The sequence below is a fragment of the Sinohyriopsis cumingii genome, chromosome 10 (assembly GCF_028554795.1).
Source record: "Sinohyriopsis cumingii isolate HCF-2022 chromosome 10, ASM2855479v2, whole genome shotgun sequence".
Classification (NCBI taxonomy): Eukaryota; Metazoa; Mollusca; class Bivalvia; order Unionida; family Unionidae; genus Sinohyriopsis; species Sinohyriopsis cumingii.
In genome coordinates, this window is record NC_142970.1 from 45,305,098 (window position 1) to 45,320,906 (window position 15,809).

General features: G+C 42.0%; 1 protein-coding gene across 2 annotated transcripts in view; it reads left to right on the forward strand.

Annotated features, from left to right (window-relative positions):
- Positions 1-15,809, forward strand: part of LOC149789964 (uncharacterized) — a 112,026-nt gene that overhangs the window by 23,583 nt on the left and 72,634 nt on the right. The gene's annotated exons all lie outside the window — the stretch shown is intronic.

Sequence of the window (15,809 nt, forward strand, 5' to 3'; positions counted from 1 at the left end):
TCAATCGTCGACGATAACGTCGGTTCATGAACCGTAATAGCGATTTTTGATTCTTTTCCTGTGATCGATTTTATCCTGCGTTGAAATTCCTTATTGATTTGTTCTATTTGGTATGACCCAGTTGGTATTGTAACCTCCTCCCAGTCTGGGGTCCCATCGGGTTTATTTGTCCGTGCAAAAACCAGCGAGTTATTAGGTTGTTGTCCATTAAATGCGTCCGCTCGAATATTAGGCCAACTGTGATATATTCGCAATTTTGCCAGCGCTATTTCCTTCACTGGAACCGGCGACGGGAAGTTCACACTGAATTCGGGTTTCGTTGACGTTATCGATATCATATTTGTTTGTACCGGAGTGGTGTTCTCCGCGATCCGTTGAAGCAACTGAAACCCTTCGGGGTTCAGCGACATTATTATTATTCGTTGTCTTTAGTGTCTAATTTCAACAACCAGGTGGTTCCGGCTTCCAGTTGAAAATCCTCGATTTTTGACATCGCGGAGCTATACAACTGGACCATCGTGGAGAATTCAACATCGGATACGAACAAATTATCAATCGATAATGAGATCAACCCGGATAATTTCGAGTATGCGTCGGATACTATTTGATGTTTTACTGTATATTCGTCGAGTTTTTTCTGAAAACACGATGATATCTTTCTAGTGATTGCGTTGGCGACTCCAGCAACTGTTGTCATCGCGGAGACAGCGATTGGAACAGCGATCGGGGCTATCGTGGTCACCGTGGATAAAATAACACCGGCGCCAGCTACTATACCCGACACCGAGTACACGACCGCGTCGATGGCGGTTATTTTACGACGGTATTTTTTTATTTTTGCACGGTATTGTTCGGAAAGCGTTTTTAAGTTCGCGGAGAATTCTTTTGCGGTATCGAATCGATATTGATGTGACGTCGGTGATACCTCTGATTCAATTACCTTGGTGGTCATTTTATTCTAAAAGAGCTAGTGTTTTTAATTACTTAGATTCGCTACAAATTCCACATACCATGTGATGTTTGCCCGGGCTAAATTTCCATCAACGGCATAAATTGTAAACTGTTCAGTTGCGTTCTTGTCTATAATTGTTGATATTGTATTGTTAAACCCAGATGAACTCGACGATAATATATTAAACTGCATCATTGAAACCAGTGTCAATCGATAAATGCCCTTAACAGTTGCAGTAGTATTTACTGTATTCTGTGTAGGAGTCCAATCGAATGATCCATGCCGAATTGTGTATACTGTGTTGATGATGTTCTCATGAGGGATTTTTATTTTTTCGAATTGCTCTGCTACTCTCGGTAGTCCGTCTTTAATCGCTTCAACATCAGTTCCGATTATTTCTATTCTCCGCAAATTCGCGTCTATATTATTCTTGTTCGCTGCAACCCTAGTAATGAGTATATCTATTTCCTGTATATGCGCGTCCACATTTTTTTTGTTCGCTGCAACCTTAGTAATGAGTGTATCTATTTCCCGTGTATGCGCGTCTACATCTTTTTTGTTCGCTGCAACCTTAGTAATGAGTGTATCTATTTCCCGTGTATGCGCGTCCACATCTTTTTTGTTCGCTGCAACCTTAGTAATGAGTGTATCTATTTCCCGTGTATGCGCGTCCACATCTTTTTTGTTCGCTGCAACATCAGTTTTGACTGTTTCTATTCTCCATTCATGCGCGTCTATATTATTCTTGTTCGCCACAATATCAGTTTTGATCGTTCCTATTCTCTGTTCATGCACGTCTATACTTTTTTTATTCGCTACAATATCAGTTTTGATCGTTTCTATTTCCCCTGTATGCGCGTCTATATTTCTTTTGTTCGCTGCAACATCAAGTTCGATTGTTTCTATTTCCCCTGTATGCGCGTCTATATTCCTTTTGTTCGATGCAACATCAGTTTTGATTGTTTTTATTTCCTGTCCATACACGTCTATATTTCTTTTGCTCGTTGCAACATCAGTTTTGATTGTTCCTATTTCCTGTGTATGCGCGTCTATATTCCTTTTGTTCGCTACAATATCAGTTTTGATTGTTTCTATTTTCCGTCCATGCGAGTCTACATTATTTATGATCGTTGCAACATTAGCGCCGATTATTTCTATTTCCCGTTCATGCACGTCTACACTCCCTTTGTTCGCTGCAACATCAGTTTTGATTGTTTTTATTTCCCGTCCATACGCAGTGATATCATTTATAGTTGTTGTGATTTCATCCAGCTTGGTATTTTTTTTACCAAAGAATTTATCAAAGTTGTCATCGATCCTGTTAACATTTTTTCGTAACGTGTAAAATTGGCCCGACAGCGTTGTAAACTCCGAAATAGTATTTTTTATTGTTGCAAGATTCGGTTCGGTTACCGTCGGGGTCCCGAAAAAACTAGCGGTAGTGAGCTGTATATCGGTGATAGATTTTTTCACCTCGGTGGCAGATTTTTTCACCTGCGCGTCGAGTTCGGTCACCGATCTATCCAACCTTATAAAACCGTCTTTGACTAATGTTACCGCCGATATATGTTCACCCGGTTTGAGTCGTCCGTCGCCGGTATAAAACGCGATAGTGTCCTCGGCGGCATCACGCTGTCGTGTTAAAACATCATCCAGGGACACATTACTGGATTTCAATTTACCCTGGCGGTCTTGAAATACGACTATTTCACCTGGGTCAACACTGGTTAAATTCAACGTATCGGCGATTTCATCCTCGATTAGTTTTTTTATGTCATCGGTGGCGAGTGTTTCCGTGGATTCCTTCAGCGCCGAAACCGGTCGTCCCCAAATATCAATCATCGTTATTGTAAAAAAAAACTGCGTTTCTAATTAACCCGCCGGGCCTCTACGACCCCACTAGTGTATTCGTTTACAACTACATGAGGTGGTTTTCGCGATGATGAAATCGCCGCGAGTACGTTCAATGCCTCACGGCCACATATCGGTGGGTCACTTAATCACTGTGTTGGCAACGTGGAATAAAACGCCCGGGCTGAACACGCCCGGATATACCGCATAAACTCGTTCGGCGGGGCTAACCCGTATGAATCAAAATAGACGATTGCACGCGGATCAATCGCGTATGCAACCCAATGAGTTCCCGCTCCGGAGGACCCATCGAGGTTAATTATGCCGGTTTCAATATTCCTTGGTGCCGCCGGTAATTGATCCCTCATAAAAACACCTCTGAAGTTTTTTATCGCTAACGCGTTTGCGGCGTCTATTAAATCAAAATTAGACATGGGAGTCATAGACTCAGGAGTCATTGACTCCCGAGTCAATAAACGGTTCCCGGTAGTCTTAGACCCTTTCCCGAGTACCATGAATACGGGGTTCCCGGTAGTCTTAGACCCTTTCCGGCTACGGGTCGTTTTTTTTTATAGCCTTTCCCGGTTGCCTTCTTCAATGCCATCCCCGCCGCGGTACCAACGGCTCCTAACGCCGCCGCCTTAGCCACTGCTGGTGCGGCAGCGGCAATCAACGCTGGAATCGCGGCTAACAGCGGAAATATCCCACCGGTCTTTTCCATGTTTTTGATCGCTGCGGCCGAGAAATCTACCTGAACACCCTTTTTATTCTCCATCGCATTATTGAAATGTTTTATTTGACGCGCCGTCAACGATATCTTATGATTACCACCTGCCATCTGTGACGGCTTCAGCGTTATTGTGGTCCCGCATTGTTTAGCCGACTTTGATCGTAATTTCTTGACTTGACCATCAGTCAACTCTACACTGACGACACTATACGACATTTTATTGTAAACGCGTTTGTGCTTTCAATTACATGTTTTCCACTGGTGCATCAATGATTCTCATTCGTCCACCAACACCTTCTAGCAGCATTGATTTATCGCTGAGGATGACAGCAACCGCTCTGTAATTAACACCACCCGGGGCTATACGAGCTCGGAAGTGTATATCAACGACGGACTGTCTCGTTAAATCAAGATGTTCCAACGAAAAGTAATAAATCGGATACAGGTTTTTAAAATCAAGTTGTGATATTTGCAAACCAGTGTCGACGTTTTGATCACGACCCATGTATGACAGCAATCGATGATACACACGTGCGACATGGTTGTCGCCGTAATTAAGCTGTATATCCTCGGATGGTTCCTGTTGTCCGTTTATTCTCAGCGAAACATCCCTGACTCCTAATTTATCAAATATCATATGGCTGCGTTCTTGACTGCCCAATCGTTCCCTATTCTGTAGCGCTATAAAAATATGACGCGGGGCTGAAACACCCTGTTTTGATGCCAGGTGCCATGTAAACGTATCGGCGACGTTATCCTCTTTAGCATCAGTTGTTACCGCTAGCCAACTCAACAACGATTTTCCTCCCTGTTCCATAAATGCTAACAATCGTGCTTCCGTGGTAACTGATGGAGTCAGCACCGGCATCCACAATGCCATTTTAGTTAAAATGACTTTACCGGCAGCGACGCCAGCAGCATGCCATATTGCATTGTTATCATCACCCCTTCGCGTCAGCGCGATTGTATGCTTAGCCCCATAGATAACCCTCCTGACATTTCTGCAGAATCCAAATATGTGATGGAGTGGAATCGCGCATGAAAACTGTCGGCGTGGTCTTTGCAACATTGTTACTCGTGCTGCGAATCCCATATTGTAATTATCGTTAAGACTTTTTATAACAGTGAAATTAGCGTCTGGTCCTGCTCTGCGGTCTGGGTTATTTGCATCAGCCTGTGGGTTAACTGCGGTATCTCTTTCCACCAGCACGTTAACGTATTGAAGATGATCAGCGTTATCGGTGGTGTCCTTCGCAAACATCATAGATGGGCCCGTCGATCTCGTATAATCGTCCGAGTATCTCGCTAACCCAATTATCGTCGTTGCAACATCAACCTCGCGTTCTATTGATTCAATTTCTCGCCCGTCAATAAGATATCTGGCGCTCTCAAATAACGCCATGATACCGTTGTTAACGAAGCCAACTCGAACACGATCGTTATCTGCGTATGGTGCATTATCGGCGGCATTTGTCACGAGTTCTCCCTCAATTTCGATAAACGCTTCACATGGCAGAAAGTATCTACTGGTATCTTGGACTTGAAGTTCAATTCGCGATCGTAGGTCGGGTTGCGCTGCATAATAAGAATAATATTGATAATCACGGACAGAATCATCCCTGCGCACTGGGGCATCCATATCAAACGCGGGATCAGCGGTTCGCGCAAACATTCTATTATTTATCATGTTGATGTTTTCAATTGCGATTTTCTTTGAATTCTGTTTAAGACCACTCCCCCGCTATTGTGTTCATGGGCGCGTTGGTGGATGACTGAGCCGCCAACGACTCTAGTTTTTCTTCCACGGCGTTATTTATTACTTTACTGACATTTGCAGGCATCACCGTCGTTGATGGCATCACCGGTGGTTTCTGTTTTTTTCTCCTGGATTTCACCAACGACATTAGTTTGTCCTTTGCTGCAGAAAACGCCCTTCCGGCAACATCTCCAATGGCACTAATACCCTTATCACGAATAACATCAATAGCCTTCATTCCTAATTGTTTGGCTAACGGCGCTACTTTTGGAGCCATTCTTGTAAATAACCCCGCAATGGTGCTACCGAGACCATCTCCATAGTACGCGCGGTAAACAGGCAATCGCGAGTTTACCACGTAGACGAGTACTGGTTTATCATGGTTGTAGTGTATGATCATCCTTATTAAAAACACCAGTTTTCCAATTAATCATCCACGAGTTCGTCTATGAGCGTTCGATATGAATTAATGTCTATGATACCACCTGCAAATAACCGCTTGCAAATATCAGCGGCCTCATTGATTATTTCCGTAGAGTTATTTCCGGCTCGTTTTCCTCCGATTAGTACCTCTAGCCGTGATATATCACTGAGAACACTACCAGGACAGGTAACACTAGCGTTTTCAACTAGACCACTACCACTTGGATACCCCTCTCCGCTTGTTTTTTTAGAACCAGCTTTTTTTTGACGTTTTTCTCGGACTTCTTCTTTTTGCTGTTGTAGTATTTCTTGTTGTTGTTGTATATCATAATCATCAATTCCCCTTCTAAATTCTTTATATCCCAATTCTTTTGTATCCAAGCGATCAATCCCTTTATTCGTTTTATACAACCAATTAACCCAGTCAACTCGTTTTATATTACTGTTTTTATACTCGTCTTTTAAAAAGTCTTTTCTTGAATGATAGCTTTGAGCGGCAAAATTACCAAAAAACCTATACTCGTCGGATTTCAGTAATTTAGGTTGTTTTATTTGTGCTATAGCCCCTTCAGTGAGTTTATCTATAAAGGGGACTCCTTTTTGAGTGGAAATTTTTTGAAGTTCACCAACATCACCCTGTTCAGAATCATCAATATCAGCTAATCGTTCATACTCTCGTTGGGTTTTTATATCACTGGAAAGTTGTTTTATCCGTTGCTGTGTTTGTTCTGTCTCTGCTGCTATCTTTTCAAGTACAGGAAGAAGAGGTGCCTCTTTCCGTTCGCCTTCCTTAGGAATATCCCCATATATTGCTCGTTCTGTTGCAGCTGTAACATCCTTAGTCGCTTTAGTTACCGGGGCAAAGAGTTGTTCGCTTCCAACAGTAAAATCGGTTTGCATTTGTTGTCGCGTTTGAAGTTGTTCTCGGACCCTGTCTCGTAACGGTATGAACTTTTTAAGCGCCGCTAGCCGCTCTCTGGCTAGCCGAGTAGTGAGTGATTCGCCTACCATTATTGCAATTGCGAAGCAATTTCTAATTTCTCGCCGGAGGCTCCGTCTATAATCCTTCTAATGTTTTTGATCTTACTAGAAATCTCCCGGCGTCGTTCATAAACACGTCCGAGTTTTTTTCGTATTATTTCAACGGCAGTAAATAGTCCAATGAATGCATTTGCGTCATTGTGGTACAAGTTTTCATTAATCGTATGTTGTAATCGTTTTACAAAAAAGTACTCGCGGGCCAGGGTAAAACGCCCCCGTTTCGACTGTTCGTTAATAATCTCATAATCGGATAATATTTTTTCACTGTCGAGACCATCAGATAATTCAATTCCTTGATTTTTTAATTTTGAAATCTCGGCTAATATATTATTGATGTCTTCGATATTCATTATTCCTATAAAACATCTTGTTTTTAAATAAAAAAAAATGAAAAACCCGCGTATCAATTCCGAAGGTGTTTAATAATTCGTTTTCTTCCGGAATGGACAATTTATTGTCAGCGCCATGGGCGCCGGTGACTTCGTATCTACATATGAAAATCGAATTATATGCCCGGTCTTTTTTGAGATTGCTGTTTGATATACTCGTTCTGCTACTTTTCGTATTGAGGCGATACAAATGTCAAAGTATCTACTGGCTTCATTCATCGACTGAAATATTTTTTCCTCGTGAGTTGTTGTATCAAATGACTTTACGGATTTTGCTTTCTTTGGGTATTTACCGGTTTGGCCTTTTTTGGTATTTTGACTCTGAGAGATGGCTTGCAAGTTTGTAAGAGAATTATCAGTCTTATTACTATTAATATGATCAATCACAAGTCCATTTTCGATTAATCCGTTAAATGCTTCAAATACCACCCTGTGAACATGGTACTTCTTCTTTCCGGCACCAAACATCAGATACCCCTGATTACTTACGGTACCAACCGGCTTCTTCAGTTTGCGGTTTCTAACAATGCCGTCGCGAGATGCCTCGTAATTGACGAGCACAGGATGCGGCTGAAATTCTTGGTCCATTTGTATAATAATACTACTTGTCTAATTTATTATTTGGTTTAATTATGAATCTTTCAACGTAGTCCTGGGGGGTTTTGATGACGAAGTCTGCGGTGGGGTCAATGACGGCGTTTTTAATTCGCTTGTCATAATAGCGTTTTAGTTCCCTGTATCGCTTTCCGCCACAATTGATACACAACTGCGATTTTCCTCTTACACCGACGTGACAAACCAAGCACGGGAGGGGGCCAAGAGAACCATTACGAACGCTTTGTAAATGATACCCGCAGAATTCACCTCTACATGATTTATTGCACGGGGTTGTCGACCCAATCATCAACCATTTGCAGTGATTCATTATACTATATTCTTTCATTTAAATACTTGTTTTAATTATATGGATGAGTTCGAGAGATTAGCAGCAATTAAGCCCTGGAAAAATATTAAGTTCAATCTTGATAGAGTCCTCAAGGACGCACCAAAAGCGTTAATAAACGATAGAACCCTGTTGAGTAAAATACGCGATTGTATCGATGAATTCAAGCGTGATGGCGCATCTCATAGTTGGTCAACATTTCGAATTGATGGTGTTGTTGATGCTACCATGAACGACAACCGCGCAGCAACGATAATATCACAACTTGACGGTAAAAGGTATTTCTTCAGAGTAAAATTCATTGTCCGGGTGGAATCAGGTAATTGGATCATACGTGATAAATTTGAACCAGTTCTCAGCGACAAGAAAACAGTCACTGTCAGCCGCGACTCCAAGCCGGGGCTGTTAACCGGAATTGACAAACCATACTATGAACGAGCGTATCCTGAAACAGCAGTTGTTTATGGAATATACCCGTTAAATAAGAAACCTGATATCGGAAAACTGAAACCAATGAAACAGTCAACGGGGATAAATTGTGTAGCAGAACGAGTAATAGAGCATTTTACAAATGCGTGTCAAGGAAACAAATTGACTGATTTACGACGTAGCAAAATCAACCAGTGGGAACTAACCATAAAAGAGCGTGGAGCAACCATCAGCGACATAGCAAGATTAGAAACGTCGTTGAGATTTCCAATAACCGTTACAACAATAACCGGTGAAGTATTATACGAATCAAAGTACAAATCAAATGGAGCCCCAATCAAAATTATTGATCATAACGAACACGCATGGACGCCCGCGATCACAATATTTCCACGGGATAGAACAGTAAAGTATATACCCGAAGAATTCCTGGGAGAAGAATTCTCCCGGGATGGTTTTCTCGCGGAGAGGAAACTATTTGATGCTATTGCTTGCTTGTGTAAAAATGACCCTGTATCAGTGTGGTTACTTCGCAGCGCTGAAAACGATGCGGATACCTTTGATCAGTTTGTAAGACCAAACGGTGAATTATATCGCACTGAAGCGTTTCACAACAAGATGAAACAAACCGCCATGGAATTTGAGGAGCATGATGAACAACTGCTAACAAATTGTTTTACGATTCCATCGGTTGTAGCTCATGTTGCAGCAAGGAAAAATGCGTGGAGACCAACGCGCAAGGAATTTCTGCCGGATGTACAATCCAGTTGTTTGGAATACTATCACGGTGGACTATGGAACACTGAATACAACCGCGACGCTATGATCTCGGTTGATATGGTTGCCTGTTATCCAGCGAGTTTTCTCGGGTATGGATCCGCCGCTAAGTACTTTAGACGATTTGGACACCCCAGACATGAAATGACTCGTGTTGCTATTAATGGACCACTGCCTGATTTTGATTTAACCGGATTCGCTCGCATAGTATCATTTGAATTCGCGGCAGGACTCCATCGCTGTTGTTATATTTGGATCGGTAGACACATGGCTGAAAAGAAGTGGCTGCCAATAGCGCTGCTACGGTATATGATTGATTGTAGCATGCTTGTATCGTTGATTGTCAGTGACGCGATTATATCATACCGGGCGCAGACTGAAGTCTGGTTACCAGAACCGGAGCGTCTAGATAGCATAATTGACGAGTCCAGAAAACACATTGATGCCGACGAGGAATATATCATCGAATGGTCCAGGAGGATATTCAACCAACGAAACCGCGAGGCAAAAGATCTCGGTAGAAGAATAATTGGTAAGTTCACACAAGGTGGAAAAAACCACGACTACAAACGATATTGCTCACGGCTGATTATAGATGACGCAGAATATGATTTCGTAATCAAGGACGCAGTGGCCAAAAATAGATACGTGAACTGCAAAACAGCTTTCTTGTCCAATGGAACAAAGTTGGGCACAGTTGTTACTTACAGCGATGGAGACAGCCCGGCATATCCACATTTGAGGGCGTCTATGCTGGGTTACGCCGCTATCAATTTATTCTCGATGATAAATAGATTTCCCGACACCGCGGTTAGAGTAGCCGTTGATTCGTTTTATATAGACGTAGCGTATAAGGGAAACGTAGCCGAGTTTACTAGTCCGGACGAGAGTTGGGGTATATGGAGAATTAAAAATGAAATACGACGCGATTATTCCCCGTCAGCAAATGTCACCGTTGAAAATAATTACTTACGCGGTGATAATTTATCAGAATGGTCTAATGCACCACCGTGTTCTGATCCAATTTGTAGATATAAAACAGTTTATTTAAGCGGCTGTGGCGGGTCAGGAAAGACGACTCGGGCAATTGAATTATTTCGAACGCGGGCAAGTATAATCGTGCTTACACCGACCCATAGACTAGCGCGAGAAATAAAACAACGAAATGTTGACGCCGTTACTTATCACAGCTTTTTTCGATACAGCGGTGGTGAGTGGACTCCTGATCGAATGGGTGAAAAATTTATTCCTGGGGTTATCATTTGGGATGAGATATGTACTGTTTCGTTAGATGTTTTACAAATGTTTCTTGATTGGTTGCTGCTCGCGAATACAGCGGTGATCATGTGTGGCGACCATGGTCAACCACCACCATTTGTCGGCGAGGGTCCACATGATTGGTTAAAGGGTTTTGTGGACTATTATGAAGAAACCGATACTGATTACCGAGCACTTGATGAACAACTGCGCGGGGTTAAAAAATTAATCAGATTACAGCCAGATAGAATTCAATGTGAAATAATCCGCGAGGTGATTCCGGAAACACCGTTAAATGAATTCTGGGAAACATGGAGACCAAACGATTTGATTGTAGCGAGTAGAAAGATAGTCAGAGACACACTTCAGCGGAAGTTGTTTACGTTGCATAAGGAAAAGTTTCCAACGCGTCCAGTGCCGTTATGTTATAGACCCGCGGACACACGGCGGCAGAACATTGAAGTTGAAATTCCAGGCCTGACAGCGTCAGGGACAGAAAAACAAATTCTCGTGCTGAATGATATCGTGCTCGTTGATATCAGCGTCGTCGAGGACGCGCTACGTGCTAATAAATCCCCGTGGACGCTAGGATACGCAACAACAATACATTCCTCGCAGGGACTAACCATCACGGACACAATTGTTTGGATGGTTGATAATCGCATCGAATGGTCGAATCTAGTCTATCTTGCAGTGTCCAGAGTACGAAGGATAAATCAGCTTCGAAGAATTGTTATTGACTGAGTCACTGACGGAGTCGCTGACAAGGTCAGTGACGACAAAGTCACCATCGATGCAAGCGTCATTGATAGAAAACTCTCGGGTTACCGCCAACAGGATAAAAAAAAACAGCGGCGTTTTGATATTGATGCCGAATTAATAATTGCGTTACGACAACAACAGAATAATCACTGCGCGAGTTGCAATTGTATAATGAGTTGGCGTTATTCGGATAAAGACACTCGCCAATTTACCGTGGATAGGATCGATAACAGTCTCGGTCATGTCAAAAACAATGTGAGGTTGACCTGTCTTGAGTGCAATAGACGCAACGGCGCTAGTTAAGACCACGTGGGGGTAATTGAGTATCGTTAGGTATCACTTGTAGTTGCTCGCGTGTAAATCCGCGCTGAGGAGCAGTTGAATCCAGTCTATAGATCGGTGGTCTACCAGTTGATCGTGTTATCGTTGATATGTTATGCGTGGTAACACTCCAAATAGGATCAGTAGCTCTTTTTTTACCGCCTTCAAGCTCTCCTGGTTCATACAGATATCTAACAGTGACATCGCCGAGAATCGGCTTGGAAACGCTATCTATTTTTGATCTTCCGGGTATATACTTTTCTTTAATCGCGTCGCTGGGCTTCATGTTGATTGCTCGGGTAATCTCATTATTTAACGCGGCAATTACACCTGGCAACCTTTTAACCCATTCACGAGATCGTTTTTCTTGGATGAATTCCTTCGCGTATTGATATCCAAATAACCGTTCAGCAAGAGTCCGATTGAATCGTTCAACAATTGCCTGATCACGATGTAGCGCAGTATGACCTCGTCGTATCGCGACGCTATGATGTTTCAGCGTTGATAAAACAGCGCCGCGAAATTCACTACCGGGATCAACTTGTAATAGATTTGGCCAGCGCAGAGGGCCTCTTCGATAAATTCTTTCAAACGCAGCGGCTACTTCAGTTGCTGACTTTGTTTTTAACGGCTCCGCTTGTTTGTATCGACTCGCAACATCAACTACGGTTAGCGCGTATTTGTAACCGTTGTCATGCGGCAGAAATAGTATATCAGCCTGATGAACTTCATTAGGTACGCTGACATCAAAGCGCGAGAAGTTGATTTGTTTAGGTGGTGGTAGATAGATTTGCCATATAGCCTGTTTGGATAACCAATTAGCCGCAGTGGTCTTTGTTACCTTTGCAGCGCTTGCAAGCTTACCAATTGCGGCCTTCCCCTTCCAGTATCCTCTCGGAGAATAATAGATGGAATCCATGTTGTTATTATAAACGCTATCGTTTTCAATTACCAGCGCGAGAAGCTCCGCTTCCAATCATTAATTTACCTTTCATAGCCGATTTTACCAACCATGAGGCCAATTTTTCTTTGAAGGATTTATCAGGAATAGCATTTAGCGCGTGAATTAATTTTACATCCGCGATATGACGCTGTTGCAGATCGCTACTTTTGTAGTAAGCAACATCATGAGCATGACACGCCTTATCGATAGCGTTTATTGGATACTCACCGGGTTTGGGCTGATTTTGATCATCGAGTCTAATATCTAATCGTGTTCCGGGGCCACAGTAGTTATATCCTGGGAGGTGCTTTTCTCCTGGATACTTTGCCCACGGTGTTCCGGGGAGTTTTGCCAATTTGGCTGCGATGTCACCTCCTCGCTTTTTTTTAAAACATCTCCGGGTCTAATAGAAATAAATCTAAATTTCTTTGTACCGCATTGTACACACTTACCAGTAAGCGCCGATCTGTTATTTCTTGTTGTAGCGGTTGTCATATCATTTGTGCCAGTACGCACTCTACACTTCACACAATATAGATCCATAATTTATGTATAGAGATATGAATATAATTGATTTTTCGGCGACTAAAACAAGAGAACCAGTTAAGCATGTTGCAGCGTTACCAAACTCGATCCGGATGATTATCATCGGACCATCTGGATCCGGCAAGACGCAATTGTTACTCAATTTAATAATGAGATGGATGAAGTGGGATAAGTTGTATTTGGTTGCTCCTAGCGTGGATGATCAACGATGCTACGAGGTGTTGAAAGATTTCAACGAGAATGCATCAGCGATCGCTAAAAAAAATGTTATTGAGTTTATTACAGATATCAATGATGCACCAGGTATCGATGATATTGATGGCGACGTTAACAATCTAGTCGTGTACGATGATGTTATGTTAGACAATCAAAAAAACCCAGCTAGGATATTTTCCAGAGGCAGGCATAAAAACACTGACGTGATATATGTCACTCAACGATACACTCAGATTCCAAAAGTAATTAGAGACAACTGTAATATTCTTGCTGTGTTCAACGGCGTTGATACACACACGCTACGAAATATTTGGCAGACATGGTGTGGCGGTGACATGGACTTTAATGGTTTTCGAAACTTTTTTAGTCATGCTCAGTCGACCCCACATGGATTTGTAACGATAAATTTACATGATCCTCGCACACGATATCGTATCGGACTTGACCAAATATTCGGTTAAATTGTAAATAACCACTTAGCAGCAGAGGGGGCGATGACATCGACGCGGGACGCCCGATGATTACCACGGGAAAACACCAACGAGATGTTGTGGCGAAATATAGCGTTTTCGAGCAAAAAACGCTAAGGCTCCATTTGCCAAACGGAGACTTTATTTTTTTTTTGTTCGAAAAGTGAGATTTCGAAGGAAGGCTCTATTTGTCGTTTTAAAGCCTCAATCAAATTTTGTCTAAAAAGTTGTCGGATTCGCCCCCTCTGCTGCTAGATGACCATTAAGACAGGTTTGACTATATATAAAGAGAGACAGAGTTAAGTGGGTAAATGGTTGATTAATTTTTGTTTTATGTGTGGCTACTAACTTCATTCAAAGTTTGTTTATGAACTAAAATGTTTGAGCAAACTTGCAGATAAAGGGAATCCAGCCTTTTTACATACATGATTTTTCACTTAATCAATGTTCTCTTTAGTACATAAATGTTTAGCCCTGGGAATAGAAGTCTGGTGCAGGCACTAAATTATGTCTAAGAACTGTATTTGTAGCTGGGTATCAGTTTTATGTCATTTCTACCAGTTTCTCCATGATAACAAAGAAAACATGATCAAACGTGGCTGCTGTGTAGAATTTTAGAAGGCACGTTACAGATCTGAAAGAAACATGGGGGATACACATATTCATGAGGGTATATGAGATTCCTGACTTGCAAATTAATGGGGGGCCCAGAGTGGCTGAGTGGTCTGAAGCGCTCTCCGTTACGGATCACTGCCATCTCACCTCTGTCTGCACTGGTTCAAGACTTGCATTCAGCCAATGTGGGTATGTGAGAAAGCTTGCCAGTAGCTTCTCGTGGGTCGGTGGTTCTTTCCGGGGTTTTCCTGGGTTCTTCCTCCACCATTAATACTGGCCGCCATGTATAGCCTATCGTGTCCTGAAAAATGGTGTTAAACTCCACAACAACAACAAATTAATGGAGACAACATTAGTCATTAGGCTTATTTTCATTAAAGCAAAAATATTACTAACTTACTGAGGTTTAAAAAAAAAACTTTCTAATATTTGGAGCTGTTAAATATCTTACTTCAGAATCCATCTGTGCATTAGCGTTACTTTTCTTAAATTCTAAATTCTGATCATAACATTATTGGGTTGGATTGATTGTGCCAAAGATAAACAATACAAACCTCTGAAATGACTATCTACATCTTTAACCCTTTAAGCCCCGATCCCGTCTGTAGGTGTGATCCGGTTTCTGCATTCAATGGCCGATCCCGCCTGTAGTCGTGATTTTTTTACTGCATTCAATGGCCGATCCCGTCTCCAAGCGTGATGAATGTGTGTTAGATTCAACGTCTCTGATTGGTTAGAAATGGGTTTATTCCAAGAACTAACAACTATTAAACCAATCAGAAATGATTTTACTTTCATTTGCGGAAATTTGAATTGTTCAGAAGCTAAGGGCTCCTGTTTTGAAAGCGGTTTAACTACACGTGTTCTGGTCATGAAAAATCGTAAATGATGGCGGACATAAGAGTGATTTTTGATGAGAGCAAAAATGAGGAGTTTCTCGGGTTTGATCTTGAAAATACTGAGCAAGCTGAGGAAAGATATGTTCATTAGTTGGATATTTTGTGAGATTTCGATTCGGACATAGAAGTTTCTGAGATTGAATCGTCCGAAGATGAGGATGCTGACAGCGCTGATGATCGAGTTCTTGCGGATAAACGTTGCACATAATTTTGTAAATTCTGTATAAATAAGTCGTGAAAGACTTGGACAAATAGGGAAAAAAAATACATCACTGTGTAGACAAATTCATTTGCAATAAATGGTGAAACTTTCTTGGATTTTAATTGGATATAAGCAGAGAAATTAAGGTAAGAGTGAATGCATGTGCACGATGTTTACAAAATTTTCAAACAGGTAAAAACTCTGGGGCACACGCAGCTAGACACAGCTTAGCGCTGCTGGGGCATAGCAGCAGTGATACTGATAACGGGTCTGGGGCTGAATGAGTT